Below are 18,623 nucleotides of genomic sequence, written 5' to 3' on the forward strand. Positions count from 1 at the left end.
CACCATTGCACATAGTGTCTCTCTTTCATTCATCATGCCGCTGCTGATGCCAGAGCCTTTGCAGAGAAAAAGAGGGCAAGGCAGAGCACATGTGAGCGTTGCCAAAGAAAGGTAGTGCACAGTGCTGACAGTGGCACTGGGCAGTGGCAATGGTTGGAGGTCTCCCAAGAAAAGTTGGACACTGGTACTTATGCAACCTAAGAACCGATCACAGCCTTTCTATCTAATTGGTATGGCTTGTGGCAAATAATCAGCTTTCCCACAGCTGAATAGCATAACCCATCAGCACTGAGGTGTCATATTAGAAAACAGTTGTTAATCTTTACAAAGACCATCCATATGAATCAAATACTACAAGGTTCAATTATTGTCCCAAAGACTGCTATTGTGAAGTGTGATGTACGGCATCCCAACATCTACCAAAACTGGTGACTTTCTCTGAGCAGATGGACCACGGTGTTCAGGATAGTATTTGCACATGCAAGTCATGCACTATTATAAAGGTAAGATCTTCATACATCAGTTAAGGGTTGGGTTGTCTGCTTCAAATGCACCCCTACCATGCTCTGTAAGCACTATCTGTAGGCCATCATGGACTTCTTATGCAGGTAAAACAATAAGTAGAGGTCTGACACTGTACTTGCCGCATGGATCGGGTGAGGTCCTCAGATGTCTCTCTGTAGATGGTCGTTTTGCTTTGCACAGTGCTCCTTCTCTAATACCATCAAAAGTTGACTCTAGCCTCTCTAAAATCCACTTCCTCCAGACAGACATGGTGCTTCTTAGAAGGATCCCATCTTGCCTTCTAAAACAATCAGCTCTGTGTTTTCCCTTGCTCCAGTCTATTATGTGTTCCTCGCTTGGGGTCCTGCCTCATCCTTTCTTCCTAGCGTACCTGCATTTCACCATGATTTTGTCTTACACTGTGACCCCTTAAGCAGTCATGGGTCTTCCTTCAATCCCAAACTCTTTGTGACCCTGATTGATCTGCAGTGACATGATGCTCCCATAAAGGCCATGTCCTACCTTCCAATCTTGTAACAGGTCCAGCACTAATTTCACTTTTCTTCAACTCTGGCATCATATAAAAAGAATACTTTTTAAGTTAAGAAAAGTGTAAGGGCAAAATGTTATGCCAAGAACCGAGGCTCATATTATGTGTTACTTCCTTAGTTTGAGAAATAAACAAAGTTGCCTACCAACAAGATTGAAGGGATTACTTCATTGATGTCCAATGCATTATGGTGAAGATTGAGGAACTGTGAATTCCACAATGGAAATACACACGGAAATGGGAATTAAAAATATATAAGAACCAATTTGCTTCATTGATGTAGTTAAGAATGGTGGGAAAATAAGATTTTATTACAAGACCGGAGGCTCATATTATGCAGTCTTTTCTTGCTTTAATTTCAACAACAGCCAAGAAGAAAACTACATTTCCCAACAAAAACTACAAAGTGACATCATAAGGGAAGCATCCAATAGGACGTCGTAATGCACTATTAGTATCCTGACTGCGAACAACAAGTCCTCTTTTCTTGCTGCTCGCAGTCAAGATAAGTACCAATATTTTCGTCCTCCATATAAATGTTGAATTGTTGTTAACGATGTATTGCATGATATGGTTAGTTGTGTAGGACACGTTATTTCTCTTTAGGCGCTCCGTCTACTTTGTTTATTCTAGTCAGCGCGTCTTGCAACGGTTATTTTTTCACCGTTGCAGACGCGCGTGTGTGTGTGCGCGCGCAGCCGGCCTGTCATGCATCTTTTTGACAGCCGGCTGCATTCCTCAGATTCCACAGCTCGCATCTTCGACGCGTTTCTTTGTTTATTCAACACGCGTCTATCGGCGGTTTCCTCACACCGTTGTAGACACGCGTCTGTGGCCATTTCTTCACAGCCTTTACCTCGCGTCTCCTGACGCATCTTTCCTTCGCCGGTGACAGCGCGCTGTGTGCGCACATAATATAATTTAATTCCCTTTTATTTTTACGGACTCCTAGAGGAACAAACCTCCAACCTTTCTTTTGTTTTTTTCCCCTAGTTTTTTGATAGGTGTTTTTCTTTACCCTCATTTTTGTTTTTAATATATATTTGTATATAATTTATATATAATATATTAGCTCATTATGGCTGACGAAGAAGAATCCCAATTTCTTCAGGAATCCCTGAAATCCTTCATTACAGATTCTGTCCAGAAGGCAGTTTCTGTTTCTATGCTGGACGTATCCAAGAACCTTGAAGCCTCTCTCTCCAAAATTATTTCGGCTTCTCATTTGCCTTCTACGAAAGGCAAGAAACGTGCGGTTTCCCTTCCGGGACCTTCAAAAGGCGTTTCTGCTGGTCCTTCCACCCGAGAGGTATCCAAATCGGGACCCCCTCATTCCCCGCTTCATATTACTCACGTAAGAGACACTGATGATGACGATGATGACTCTCCCAGTCATACAGATGATATGGATGGATCTTCTGATCCTTTTTATTACGGGCCTCCGGAGAAAAGGCGTAGAATTTCTCCCAGTGACGGTGGTGACGTTCACCCGGTGTCTCAGGTTTTGGTGGATCATTCAGGTGAACCTTTGTTTGATCCTTCCCTGATGGTTCATCCAAACTCTAAAGAGTGGTATCCTGCTGACCACGTTGCAGACTATGTTTCCTTTTTCCTACGCCATTCTTTGGATAAAGTTGCTCGTAACAAGCTAAAATCCGAATGTCCCCGTCCCTCCTTGCCCGATAATATTAGTGCTACACCCACCATTGACCCCAACATGCTTGTTTTTCACTAAATTTGGTAAGGACCCTAAAAAAGGTGTCGATAGAGCTTGGTCAAGCTGCCAAGACAAACTTTTAGATTTGGTGGGTCCCCTCACCAGAATTTTTGATATGGCAGAGGAAGCGAAGATGGACAATACGCCAATTGATCTGGTAGTCCTTTCCAACTGGGCGCAACGCGCCATCTGTATGCTGGGCAATGCAAACTCCCAGTTGTCCATCGAACGTAGGAAGAGTCTCCTGCTCAAGATTGACCCTAAATTGACTTCATTAGCCTCTAAAGATGAGGGTCCTTCTGCTAAAGGCCTTTTATTTGGAGACTCCTTCATTAAGGAGTTGGGCAAGTACGTCTCCACCTTTGCCTCCCTGGACAAGGCTCAGGTTTCTATTAAGAAGATTTTTTCTTCTCTGGTTTTTGGCAGGGCTGGCAAAGGCAGGAGTCGCTTTGCCAGCCGTTCCCTCAGAGGTCATTATGCCAATCGAGACTCCTACAATCAACAAACCCAGCTTGACACCTACTCAGGATACAAGCCGCGTTTCTACCCCCGCCGCTCAAGAGGCTATCGTCAGAGGGGATACATCAATAAAGGAGAACAAGTCTCCGGTAAGTGTTTCCAATTTTGGCCTTCCTCCAGTAGGAGGCAGACTGGCTCTTTTTCTAGACTCATGGTGTTTTCTCACCTCAAATCCCTGGGTAATTCAATCCATTCAAGGTTACCTTTTAGAGTTTTATCAGACCCAACTCAGTCCCTTTTCCCTCTTCCCCTAGTGTTTTTTCAAGAACAAAATCAACTGATCCACAACGAGATTCAATCTATCCTCGCCAAACAAGCCATAGAGTCAGTGCTTTTCGACACTTCGGGCTTTTCTCAGCACCATTTTCCTGGTGCAAAAGAAAAATCAGAAGTTTCGACTAGTTCTAAACTTTAAAAATGTCAACAATTTTGTGGTTTACCGACATTTCAAGATGGAGACCATTCTTCATCTCAGGGATATTTTACTTCAAGGCGACTGGTTGGTCAGACTAGACCTCCAGGATGCTTATCTCACGGTCCCGATTCACCCCTCACACAGGAGAAATTTCTTCAATTTCAATGGCACGACTCTTTCTACCAACTCAAAGTTCTTCCTTTCTGGCTTTCTTTGGCCCCTTGGTGTTTCACCAAGATCCTCAAACCTGTGGCGGCTTTTCTCCGCTCCCACGGTGTTCGTCTGATTCTTTATCTAGACGATTTTCTCTTGATGGCACAAGACAAACGCCTTCTCCTAGTTCACTTACAGTTCTGTCAAGATCTTCTTCTCAAATTGGGTTTCCTCATCAATTTTCAAAAATCAGCCTTACTTCCAACTCAAAAGTTAGAATTTCTTGGTTTTCTCATAGATACTACTCGTTCAATTCTTCAGCTTCCCCAACACAAGGTCTCCTTAATCAAAAAAGAGATTTGTCAATCCCTCTCTCTTCCTCACATCTCCCTCAGAACTCTGGCTCGCCTCGTGGGTCTCCTCGCCTCCTCTATCCAAGCCATTTTCCCGGGTCCGCTGCATTATCGCGCCCTTCAACGGGTGAAGATCCGTCATCTTCACAAGGGTCTGGCCTATTCCGATCCTTTGGTTCTGGACTCCGAGTCCAAAGAAGAGCTTCGCTGGTGGTTGACTCACCTAGACACCTGGAACGGAAGAACCATTTTCTCTGCCGCCCCAGATCTTGTATTAGAGTCCGATGCAAGTCAAACAGGTTGGGGCGCAAGATGTGGTTAGTTCTCGACTGGAGGCGCATGGTCTCTGAAGGAGTCATTCTTGCACATAAACAGTTTACAGATGCTTGCAGGTTCCTTTGCCATCCGCTCATTTACAAAAGACAAGGTAAGTTGCACCATTCTTCTCAGAATGGACAACCTAACAGCCGTCAGATATATCAACCATCTAGGGGGCACCAAGTCCAAGATCCTCTCTACCCTGGCAAAGCATCTTTGGGAATACTGTCTCTCTCGACAAATCTCGGTCAGAGCAATTTACCTACTGGGCGCTCTGAATACAGTTGCGGATTGGTATTCCAGACATCTTCACGATTCAAGCGACTGGCGCTTGCACCCTTCCATATTCAATCAGCTTACTTCCCTCTTTGGCATAATGTCCATAGACCTTTTTGCCTCTCGCCTCAATTCTCACCTTCCTTCCTTTTTCAGTTGGAGACCGGATCCCCAAGCTCTCGCCACAGACGCTTTCCTTCAGATCTGGCCATCATCCCTTCTTTACGCTTTCCCTCCTTTCCTTCTCATCCCTTCGGTCCTGGCACATGTACGCAGACAACGACCCATACTGGTCCTAATAACCCCATTTTGGCAGGCTCAGCCTTGGTACCCAACTCTATTGGAGTTAACAACCGACCATCCTGTATGGCTTCCTCACTTTCCCGACCTCCTCTTAGATCCCCAAGGTTGACGACATCACCTAGTTCTCAACAACTCCTTGTTTCTCATTGCTTGGAAGATTTCGGGTCGTCCTGGAGAACCCCAGGAATTTCGGAGGATGCTCTCAGACTTATCCAACAGGCCAGAGCCCCTGGTACCTCAAAGGCTTACAAATCCGCATGGGCCATTTGGTCCAGCTGGTGTTTGGACAGGAATTCAGATTCCTTTTCAGCTGATGTGGTGTTGGTTGTGAATTTCCTGGCTTCATTAGCCTCCCAAGGTAAAGCTTATCATACTATCAATACTTACAGATCTGCCATTTCCGCTGAATATCATAGAGTTAACGGCAGACCAATTGGTGAACATCCTCTCATCTGTCTACTTTTAAAGGGAGTAAGATGTGTTTTTCCTCCAGCTCCTAAATATAACGTTATGTGGGATGTCAATCTGGTGTTGAAATTTATTACAGCTTGGCCAGATAATGAATCTCTTTCCCTCAAGCAACTGTCTGCAAAATTGACTATGCTTTTGTGTCTAATCTCACTTAAACGTGTTTCGGATGTTAAAGCCCTGGATGTTACCTCCTTTTTCTTCTCTCCTCTTGGTGTTTCTTTTCAAGTCAGAAGACGTACTAAGACTAATTTGGCATCGGTTAACTACCCATTTTTTCCCTCTCAACCCAGGTTGTGTGTTGGCAATTGTCTTAAAGCTTATGTGACTCGTACTGCAGAATTGAGGTCATCCTCTTCCTCCCAATTGCTTATTTCCTTCCAGAAACCCTATAAACCTGTCTCTGCTCCTACCCTGGCTCGTTGGGTTAAATGGATCATGTCCCTAGCTGGGATTGATATAAACTCTTTTGGAGCCCATTCTGCCAGAGGCGCTATGGCTTCTCGGGCATTTTGGGCGGGATCCTCTTTACAGGATATCCTCAAATCTGCAGACTGGTCGAATGAAAGTACCTTTAGAACCTTTTACTGTAAACCAATTTCGCATGTTTCAGATTCTGTTATTGCTATGCTTTAAACATGCATAATATGAGCCTCCGGTCTTGTAATAAAATTGAGATTTTCCTAGCCTTGGTGTCTGAAAGGCTAGATTTTCTTAAAGACACGGAGGCGAGTATTATCCCACCACTAGTTTAACCCTCCCTGTTCCTTTATTTCAGTGCCAACTCCTGCTCCCAACGTTGGCTCTTCATGATTTACGTAACGATCTTCGTTCAACACTGGACTCCGTCATCTGCGGACATCCTTCCCGGATTCCTCTCTACAATCGCCATCTTCAAGATTGCCTTATAGACTTTGTGACTTTGGTTTCTGTTCTTTATGTCATTTTGCTGGTTACTTCTCCTCTTTAGTTGGTTCGCATCAAGAAAAGAGGACTTGTTGTTCGCAGTCAGGATACTAATATTGCATTACGACGTCCTATTGGATGGTTCCCTTATGATGTCACTTTGTAGTTTTTGTTGGGAAATGTAGTTTTCTTCTTGGCTGCTGTTGAAATTAAAGCAAGAAAAGACTGCATAATACTCGCCTCCGTGTCTTTGATAAAATCTAGCCTTTCAGACACCAAGGCTAGGAAAATCTCAATCTATGGCAATAAACAATGTACAACTATAAGGATACTAATAGAACAATAGGAGGCAGAATAGTAGCGGGAACATACTCATCTCACCTTCTTTCTTAAAATTAGCACTTTCCATCAATAAAACGTAGAAAATCTACATTTTATGTCAAGACCAGAGGCTCATATTATGGAAGTTTAAAGTGCATTAACAACAGAAAAAGATGCATGAGAAATAGATTTGAAATAAAATGATTTAAACTGAGGCAATGAAGACCAATCAGCCGCTCTCAAAATAGTCCCCAATCTAGCTACTGAACTAAAGGCTTTAGATGCATTGACCCTTTTGGGGGAATGGGCTTTGGAAAAGAGAAACATCAATACCAGCTTTGCACCTGACCCATTTGATCCGCCTGGCAAGAGCTTAAGAAGAAACTGGTGTGCGAGGTTGAATAAAACAATATACACATCTGTGAGGAGGATACCCTGAGTAAGGCCATATAGGCTTGATATTCCTTTAAACAACAAAAAAAGCAAAGCTTTGCATCTGCTGAGAAGGAGACATTCTCCACTAAAGGAGGCAAGGTTTTAATTCTTCTGAAAATGGAAAAGCACACCATTATGAGTATGCTGCCTGCCGTTAAGTCCAAAGGTCTAATACCTGAAACTCTTTTAAAATATACCAAACAAAGTAACAGTGTAAGCGTTACAGAAAGACATTTGAGTGGCAAATCATTATTATCCAGCTACTGATAAAAACATTCCAGAACAACAAGAAGGGGGATGGCCATCCTTATTTCATGAAGAAGTCACAGTTGCTGCCTGTGTATTTGTGATTTAAGGTGATTGGTGATCTGTACATGCTGACATTTCTATACAACTCATATGTTGAGACCAAGGTACTGAAGGATATGGCTATCAGTGCAATATTTGTAGAAACAGGATAGGGGTTTGATCCCACACACTAGTGAAATCAAGGTAATCATGCTGAACTGGATACTTTGGATGTTCCAGGAACCCAAGCTGTTGATTCTGACACTCTTCTGAAGACCTTCTGCAGACCAATTGGGCCTGCAACCTTCCATGACATTAGTTGGATATGACCAAATAGGACCATATCGTGACTTTGGCTGAAAGGATTTAGCCAAAACTAATGGATGTCAGGAAGTAAATGGGAGATTTATACTGAGATATGAAGTAAGTCCAGGAACCATAGTTGTGATGGCCAAAAAAGAGTTAATATTGCTATGTTGACCAGTTCTCTTCTGAATTTACTCTAAGCAATCAACAGAAATGGAGGGGTGGCATAGGGAAGACCGACATTCCAAGGTTGTACAGATGTATTTGTTACCAGACCTAATGGATAAGGCCTCCAACTATAAAAGTGGAGTATCTGTTTGTCTAGGCTGGAGGCAAACATATTGATTCAGAGTGCACCCCAGAGGGGCTGAATACTGTTAGCTGTAATTGCCAATTGCTGTGGTCTTTAATGTGATGTGAATTCCAATTCACAATCTTGTTGAGGTGACTGTGGAGGTACTGCCCTGCTACTGTGACACCCCAAATGGTTGATGAATTGGACTGTTGTACAGCTATGCACTCTCTATATAACTGAGCAGTGGGTGCAGTTTTTTTTGTGAAAACTTGAATCACAAAAGAGCCTGCAAGAAACTCTAGAAAGTTGATATGCAGAAAAGACTGCTACGCTGACCGTGTGGCTCCAGTTGAAAACTGGCTGCAGTGAACCTCCCCAACCTGAAGAACTTGCATCGAATTTTAACAGTAGTAATGGGGCAACATTTAAATTTTCCTTCTGTTCCAAGCCTTAAGGTGGTCTAGCCCCCAAAGAACCTCTTCCTTTGTCACTAAACTTAAGGTAATTAGATAAAGTAAACTAGTGAAATACTATCCTGCACTTAAAACGATGAACAGGGTGGCATAGGACAGTTAGGGAGGATGTTGCATTTAACTCTGTGAGGCACACATGGATCTCTACGCAAAAGTGAAATAATTAGTAAACATATACACATTGAGCTCTTTTTTGTTAGAAGAGTGCAGAATGAGAGACTGTCTACAATTTTCAAAAGGCATTACATTTCAAAAATGTTTTAGCCTAATTAGGGAGAAAATATGTCCATATATGCCCATCCTTACATATATTAACATTTCACTGGGATTGTTGTGGGAGTGGGGCAAGAATTTCTGAGCTGTTTCATCTTCAGGGATCACTCATTGGTGAATAGGTTTGTCAAACAGCGATTACTATGACTAGAAAGATGTTAGAGAGGTGGACAGAGAGATAGATCTGTCATGAGGTCTATCGCTCATTAGAACATTGGAACGTTGGGAGCTCCACTGGAGACAATGGAGGGCTCTAGCCTTCTCATGGCTGATAAATGCAGGGAGACTCAACATTCCAATGTTCTTTGTTCACACCAACAGCTGTGAACAAAGGACTCACTGAACCCGAGGGAATTTCAATCCCCTCAGTCTCCCTGAGGCCTTTGTTTTACTTATTAGAACATTCTGCCCTCTAGTGGTGGAATGTTCTAGTAGCCTTATAGCCCTTCCTAGCTGGGCTATACCAGCCATTATCGTCCTCCTCCATTGTTAAAGGCCCTCGTCATTGGCTCGGGCCTTTAACTCTGGAGCGGGCAATTAATGGCTGGTATAACCCGCTACGGTGGGCTTTAATGGTATATGAGATAGGCTAGAGACAGGCTGTCATGCACAGATCGCAGTGATATGCAGGATGTTTTGAGGTGGGTGTAGATTAGTCATGGAGGTGGACAGGACTATTCCACAGAAGCTACTGGGTCAGTGAAAAGAGTGAAGCGGAGGTTGAGGAGGTAAGTGGGCCTGCAAGGAAGGTATTACTGGAAAGATTAGGAATGTGGAGGGCAGGAAGGCGTTATCTGAAGATAACTGTGCCCATAAAGTGGGCGTGGAAGTGTTCAGTAGAAACTGTAAGGTGTACAGAAGTCAGTGAGGTGGGAGAGGAGTTGGGCTGAAAGACAGCTAGCGATCACTTTGCTAGGAGGATGCAGTGAAATTGGCATGACTGCCAGTTAGGCAGCACTGTATGGGATGTAGGAGAAGCAATGGAAGGATCACTGTGAAGCGAGCGGCTATGAGAGAGATGGATGGATAAGCAGTTTGGGCTTTCAAGCAAAGAGCTCTGTTACCAGTACAATAGTAGGGACTCAAAAGTTGTGAAGAAAAGGGGGGGAAATTAAAGGGATAGGCGCTAACAGAATATCACCAAAACATTTCTTTAACAATAGATAGTAAATACGGTGCTCCCGAACGGAGGGTCCTCCCAGCACCTCCATTGTTTCTCCAATAGGAAAAACCAAACTGATTTAAAAGGCCAGGGCACTCGTATGAAATAAGATGAGAGTCTGTGCAGTTAGGTTCTTGGTCTTCGGAGAATCAATATATAATCCAAACAGAGTTAAAGTTCAGTGTCTTTATTCTTGTGCAAGGTTTTCAGACATGTTCATCACATCAGAAAGATTCCATATGTGGTCATCACGTGATTCCCACTACTCTTTCTCTTTTGGTACGTGATAGTCCTTTTGTTAGTTCCTTTTAAATTCAGCTTACTCATTATCTTCCTCCTAATGACTTACAATCATTTTATTTCAGATCGTACATTATCTTGAAGAGTTATACTTGATTAGGATAAGGCATTGATTCATGTTAACACCTTACTTTTACTTTGGTACGTTTTTCTTTATTCAGACACACTTGCGAATGCTTAATTTAGCACACTCACTCACCAATTTCCTAGGTGTTATGACGCCTTTATGTTTCCTTTTTTCCTAATGACACCCTGTCATTAAGAGTACATTTCTCAACCTTAGTTTCCATTTCTCATCGCCACATATCTAGTGGGAGTCTTTATCCCTATTTCTAATTCTCAATTTCTACTTCGTTTCACGTGCACATCAAACTTTTGGTGATATTCATAATAATAAGAAGTTTATCACTTGTGGTAGACTGTAATCACAGTTTTTTCTCTGTGGCTCCGTTTGGTAATGTCACCTGATGATTTTAGACACTCACGCCATACTGGTGAAGGACTTGGCCACGATTTTAGTGCCAGGAATTAATTTTCCATAATCATGTATAACTACAGATTATTACCAAGCTCATTATTATGTTTCTTGCAGCCCTGAGGAAGTCAATGAGATTAATTTTACGGAGACGAAACACGTGTTGGCTGTTGTTGTGATGACCACATATGGAATCTTTCTGATGTGATGAACATGTATGAAAACCTCACACAAGAATAAAGACACTGAACTTTAACTCTGTTTGGATTCTATATTGATTCTCCGAAGACCAAGAACCTAACTGCACAGACTCTTATCTTATTTCATACGAGTGCCCTGGCCTTTTGATACAATAGTAGGGAGTTGGTAAAAAATTATGAAAATTACACAGCTTTCCCTCCAGGCCTCATATTTTGAATAAAGAGGAGAATGCTCCCATAATCTCAGGACTATTCACAATAATTGTCTGCCAGTCGTGAAAGCTAGGTGGAAAGGGGGATGTGGGCATGGACATCAATTCACCAAAATGCCAGGGGTAGCAGAAGTGACATCAAATGCCATTTCATCTTTACCTTCACTCACACACTTATGCTTACACAAATACACATTCACTCATGCACACACTCTTTTACATAAGCACACTCGCACCCGCAAGAATGCACACAACCCACAATTAAAAGTGTTTTTTACTTACTTCGGCTACCAAGGAGGGTCATATTCCAGCTAACTGTACTCCATTTTTTATTACACTAATAGTGACTAATAATTATACATTATTCACTATTAGTAAAATAAAAAAAACTGATAAAAACAAAGAAGTGGAGCCTCAAACAATATACATAAGGAGGAGCTGCTCCTGTGTTTCTGGCACTGATTTTGCCACCTCTGAGGCCAAGGGTTGCAGAGGCAGTGCCAAGGTCATAAGGTGGTTGCAGCTGCGACCCCTGGCAACCCCTAAATGACATCCGTGGATGTGGACAGTCTACCAAGCAGAGGTCAATAGGTTTTTAAGGAAGGCCAATGTGTAGACTGTGCAGGTGGACAGAGTATCTGGTAGAAAGCACCATGGCAAGGATGTGTGTGTGTAACTACCACATAGAGACCACTTAGAGTAGGAAGAGGGTGCAGTGGGTTTTGGGGAGACGGACAGGAAGGTCTACAGGCATTGTCAGAGTGCTCTTGGAGATATCCCGGACATTCTTATAGCGACAGCGACATCTTCCTGCTATGAGGTATTCAAATGCTGCGAGATAAAATACAGTAGGAACATGTCCCCTGCCTCATAAAGACTTCCCCAGCAATCCACACCCTCCCACCTGCATCTTCACCGGTTGATTGGGATCGGGATCCTGTTCTTTTGCCCACGATCCCTGTTCACAAGTGAATAAATGCCGAACCTATAAACCACTCCAACTGTTTTACTGGACAGTCTCTTACGGGAGGGATCAGTGGTACTGCCCCTAGAAAACAGTAACATCTGACTTGCAGTGAGCAAGTGGGACTGTTTCTGTCTTGTTGTTTATTTGCTAGGGGATAAGAACACAAAGAGGAACATGCCTCCCGTCTCCCACCTCACACAAAGCCACCCACATCCATGCCCAAAATCTTGGGGGCGGCCTCGTTGAAAAGCAAAGGCACATACTATCGAGTTTCATTCATATCCAAGGTTCACAACAGAGCCAGGCACCAGGATAAGAAGCGAAACCCTCAGATGATGCGGACAGGCATGTGACAGTGGGAAGCTAGATGCTAGAATACACGTAGGTGAACTCCTCCATATGTACAATACCATCTTTGGCTGAGGAACTTGTCCATGAAGAACACAGTATACACAGATGAGGTTGTTATAACGGTGCTACATGAATCTAATAACCATTAGGTAAAAGACTGCAGTAACTAAGGCAGTAGAGCAAAGGTGCATCCAGATCAGGAACCTGAAACACAAATTAAATATTAAGACTATCTCGTCCTAACGTAGGAAACACAAATAGAAGAAATAGACGTAGAAAGTTCAGCTACTAATATTGGATTGACCGGAGGGAGGCTATGCGGTCGTAAGTGTTCTTCACCCTCCATCACCTGGTAGGAGTACAAGAAACAAACTATTGTAATTGCTATATACTTCACAGAAGATACAAGAACATACAATATATGGACAAAAGATAAGTCAGCAGGTAAGGCAATGTCAGCTTAATAGCAATACTATCATATACCAGACTATGGATAATGATATTGGTGATTGCTCAATAAGGAAAGTACCACTGCCACCGGAGGGGCGCTTATTATGCCAAGAAGATGCTCAATGTGCAATGAGAGAAGGGTGCTGCTCAACATGTTAGTGTGCCTACAGTAATGTGTGAGTGATGATGGGACTATGCCAAGGTGCTGTGAATATGGCATGATGCAGAGAACACTATTCAATGTGGTAGGCTGATGTTTCATGTGAAACAGTACAGAATGCTTGAGGCGTTGCCGTGCGCCAAAAAGCTTGTAAATATGCCCCTGTATCCTTATAGCCCAACGCAGCAAGCTGTAGCAAGCATTAAAGGCCCACTCCAGCATTAAAGGCCGGAGCCCATGGAGAGGGCCTTTAACATGGAAGTGGGCCTTTAATATAGCCTTATAGCCCATTGTAGCAAGCTATAGTGGCCATTAAAGGCCTGCTCCAATGTTAAAGGCCTAAGCTGGAGGAGAGGGCCTTTAACATGGGACCAGGCCCACAATGGTGGGCTAAAAAGCTAGTAGAACATTAAGCCTTATGATGGCAGAATGCCCTAATTAAAAAATACAAAGTCTACCTAGAGACTGAGGGGTTGAAACTAGGGATGGGCATAATGCATGTAATTCAGTGTAGCATCATCATGCAGAATTACCTAAACGTTACAGAAGATTACTCTTGAACTACGCAAGAAGAGTAATTCTGCGTTTAGTGCTATTTTCTATCGTAAAAATGCCCCCTTGCATCCAAAATGGATGCGAGGATGCATTTTGTGCTAAGAATTAATGTTAGATGCAACAGAATACGTATAACGAGCTTGAGCTGACACTTGTGTTCGCTAAAGGTGCTCTTGGGGTAGGATCTTTCATCAACTTACTACCTACCTTTAGCACTATTTCCTTAGGGCACAATGAACCCTCACATCCAAAATTGATGCAGGGATGCATTTTGCACTAAGAATTAGTGCTAAATGCATAAGAACATGAATATGTGCTCTTGTGTTAGGATTTTTCCTCCAAATTTCTTGTGATTAAGTCAGGAGGTGTAATTGTGTAAGTATTGATATTTATGCTTCAAAGAGTAGCACAGTATTACAGACATTACTACTATCAGTGTGGTATAATTGAAATTCTGACCAGGCAAAATTGAAACACGCACCTCTGCGGTTTGAAGAGCATTGTTTCAAAGCTGTTGCTGTGAATGTTCAAGAGTTAACAGCCGTGTGTAGGGCTACAGCTGTCATCTGTTGAACATTCACAGCAATAGCTGAGAAAGGAAGCTGAAGCCAGCCCCTGGTTGTCCCTGGACTTGGCTAAACTGCTTTTCCTCGGAGATCCAGGAGCTGAGCGGAATTACCACCTCTCTCTTTTGATGCTCCAGTGAAAGTGTGAGCTACTGGAAGGTAGACTGAGGGGGAGGGGTGGGGGGCTCCTGTGAGTCCTGCTGCAAAGGCGCTGCCTTTCGCTTTCCCCTGTTCAATACATATATTGTGGGGGGCGTGGCTGGAGGTCACACAAGATGGCCGCTGCTCTTTAGAGCTCCGCTTCAGCACTTCCTGGAAAGAAGGAAATGTTTTCACATCAAAATTATTTATTTCTTCAGCATTTTTGAGCACCGGAGCACTGCGGCTGCATAAATATGCCTTTATCTTACAGAGACATCAGTTTTTAAGTCATTTCAGAGACTTCATGTGATGGCCTGAGATAAGTATGTATCTGCATTTGCATTTCACATAAGCCTCTGCACAAACCTAAACTTTCACAGAAATGTTTCTATTTGACTTTTAACTGCTTGCCTGGATGTGATTCTACAAATCTAGTTTCCTCTGCAATGGAATATTTATTACCTTCTGACAGCCAGCTGAACTTTTGACCTCTCTCTTCAAACACATTTAGCTGAGGTTTTCAACTTCAGTATTCACTGGCAGCTCTTGTCAAGGAGCTCTTTCAAATTGCTCTCCATAACATGGTAAATGCTTTCCTTTGACGGAGGGGATTTTTTTCCTTTTCAGAAGGTTCCCTTAAAACTAGTCACCAATTGTTTGACTATGTGCAGTAAAGTGCTTTGCTCTTGTGGTATTCTGTCATGCCTGTTATGAGAGAATAATTTAGGATTTTCTATTTATATATTTTTTATTATATTTTGCTATGTTGTTGGAAACGTCTGGCAGCAGCTTCTCATTGTAATATAATTTCATCAACACCTCACATTGCTGGCTTCCTATTACCAAATTGCTGCTGGCTTTTATGGGGAGACCACATAATTCTCAGAGTTGCCAGTCATCATCTTTCTCCAAGTCTAATTATCCTCTTCGAGTGGTGCGCACACATATAACTAAATCTTCTGTACCATCAACTTTAACAATGGATAGTGCTGCAGTCTTTTTAAAGGATGGCGCCTCTTCATCTCATGCTGCTGGCGCAGTTGCGAAAAGAAACCTCTAACACCTCCTCCGTCAAGCGCCCAAAAAAAGACCTTGATTCTCCCTCAAAATCACCTACACATCTTACTATAGATGATGTCATGGAGGAATTGCGTGCACTAAAGCCCTTTATGATGCACACTAATGTCTCTTTGCAACGTATTGAGGAGCAATGGTTCCAACACGAACAACGAATTTGTACTCTGGAACAGATATTCAGTAGCCTTGAAGATTGCAACACTGTCAATCCTCAGATCTCTAAAGACATAGCTCAACTTAAAAGGCTTACTGAAAGCTTAGAAAACAGAAATAGGAGAAATAATCTTTGCCTTTTTGGGATTCCAGAAGGTTCTGAAGGCTCTAACATGATTGCATTCCTTCAAAAAGCAATACCTTCAATTCTTCCCTTGCCTCCTACCTCTCCCCTCTCTATCCAACGGGCACATCGTTTAGGTCCACAGACTTCAACTGGCCCTCGTGCACATCCTAGAGGAATTATTGTTCTCTTTCTCCAATTTACTGACTTGATGCAAATACTCTCGGAAGGCAAAAAGATGGGCTCTTTGCTATGGTCAGGTCATAAAGTATTTTTCACACAAGACTTCTCTCCTGCTACAGCTGCACGTCGCAAACAGTTTTTGGACTTACGTCCACAGCTCAAATCCTTGAATATTCGATATGGTCTTCTTCACCCATGCCTTTTCAAAATTACATTCAAGGACAAATCTTACTCGTTTGAGGAACCTTCAGCACTACAAACGTTTATTAACCAACACAAAACAGAAGCAATGGAACTAGGAGCATCTGCAATTACTTGAAGATATAATTTAATTTGTCTTTAATGTCCTTTTTTTGGACAGTTTAGTAGTAATGGTTATGTTTAATATTTATATCCATGGTTTTCCATCTCTGCATCTTCTTATTTTCTTATATACATATATATATTTTTTAGATAGTGTTCTTTGTGCAATCCTCATGTTCCTTGCCCAACCGTATCCCTTTCTCACCATCCAAACTGTTCTCCTACATGTTCCACTGTTAAGCTTTGATTTTTATTGTTTTTCATGCCATAGTCCTTTACTGTAGTTATTACGTTATTTTGTCTCCTGAATGGTAAATTTTTCGTTTGTATGTTTTTTTTTTTTCCATGAAACTCGGATTCATTTGTTTTAATATCTAATATCACTTTTCTTGTGCTGAAGCCGCCCTTGCCTGTCTTTTCAGGTTCTCCGCTGTCCCTCTACCTTTCGGGGTATTCACTTTCTATCTTGTTTTTTTTTAGCTTACGTGGACTTTAGTTCCTGTATTGCCACATCCATGTACATACAACTTCTGGAGGTCATCTTCCTCCTTTTCTTTTTCGTTACTATCTTGTTTCTTCCTCATTTCTTTGCTTTTGCAAAATTGATATGCCTAGTTTTTTCATTGTTACAGCAGTTGTTTATTAATACTTCTTGTTATGCAACTTAGAACTGTTACTTGGAATGTTAAGGGGCTTAAACACCCCAATAAACATCAGTGTGTCTTATCTCACCTAACTCGTTTGAAATGCCACAATGCTTTCTTGCAAGAGACTCACCTCAACGACTCTGAGGCAATTAAGCTTAAAAAACAATGGGTGGGGGACATTTTCTACTCCCCTTCCATCACAAACAAAAATGGGGTAATTATACTCTGTCATAAATCTCTCAAACCTACCATAATTTCACAGCATCAAGATACAGAAGGTTGCTGGGTACTTGTTACATTTACAATTGACAATATTTCTCTTACAAACCTTAATATATATGGCCCCACACATCCAGATCAAAATTTTTGGAAGAATCTTTCACATATTGTCTCTGAACATTCCTCAAACAATTTACTAATAGGTGGTGACTGCAACCAAATTCTCGATCCATTTTTTGACAGACGTTCCACGTCACGTTTCATTCCACATGCCTCCCACAAAGCTTTTAAAAACTTTATTTTACACCATTCTCTCTCTGATCCTGGAGAGTATGCAATCCTGACCTCTTGGAATACTCTTTTTATTCTCCTATCCACCATTCCCATTCCAGGTTTGATTATATCTTTCTGAGTAAAGGTTTATTGCAACATATGGTCAACTCTGAAATCGGTGCTATTTTGATCTCAGATCCCGCACCTGTGATTACTGACCTTGATCTTTTTTTTAATGGTTCTAAAACATCTTCATGGAGGTTTAATAACTCTCTACTTTCAGATGCTACTTTTATCGCTTCCTACAGTAAGTTTATAGAAGAATACTTTCACATCAACGATAGTGATCAACTATCATTTCATTTTGTGTGGGATGCATTCAAAGCAGCCTCTAGGGGTTTCATCATAAGTTACGCTCACTCAAAAAAAAAATCTGCTCAACAAAAATCGACTTCCATCCTTAAAAATATAAAGTCCCTAGAACATGAATACTATACTCACAAAACTAGTAAATCACATCTTGAAGCACTAAAATGGAGTTTAACCAATATACCACTGAACAAGCATGCTGCTCCCTCCTGAAAATAAATGCCAGATATTATAGTGGTAACAATAAAGCTGGATCTCTTCTAGCTCGATATTTAAAACAAAGAAAAGAAAAAACAACTATTAAATCTATCACAGATAACAATGGTGTTAAATACTTTAGAGATAAAGATATAGCATTGTGTTTCGCTTCTTACTATAAGGCCCTGTACACTCCAGAACACATACCAACAGTTGAATCTCTCAACCAATATTTCTCTAATCTCAAACCAAGGGACCCATTGCAGAATGACCTCTCATCTTTAGACCAACCCCTACAACTTACCGAGCTATGTACAGCTTTACAATCTCTCCCCAAGGGTAAGGCTCCAGGGCCAGATGGCTTCACAGTAGAATTCTTTATTCAGTTTGCTAAGTCTCTTTTCCCCAAACTCTTTCAATTACTTAATCATTTTATAATGTCAGGTTCTGCATCTGGCTCATTTACAGAGGCCATGATTTGTCTTATTCCCAAAAAAGATCGGGATGCGACTGACTGTAAAAATTATAGACCCATATCTTTAATTAATACTGGTTGTAAACTCTATGCCAAAGTTTTAGCTCTCCGTTTCCTCCCATATATACCTGACCTTATTGATTCTCATCAATCTGGTTTTATCCCTAATAGAAATGTAGCAGATAATTCC

Source organism: Pleurodeles waltl, chromosome 4_2 (genome assembly GCF_031143425.1).
Source record: "Pleurodeles waltl isolate 20211129_DDA chromosome 4_2, aPleWal1.hap1.20221129, whole genome shotgun sequence".
Taxonomy (NCBI): domain Eukaryota; kingdom Metazoa; phylum Chordata; class Amphibia; order Caudata; family Salamandridae; genus Pleurodeles; species Pleurodeles waltl.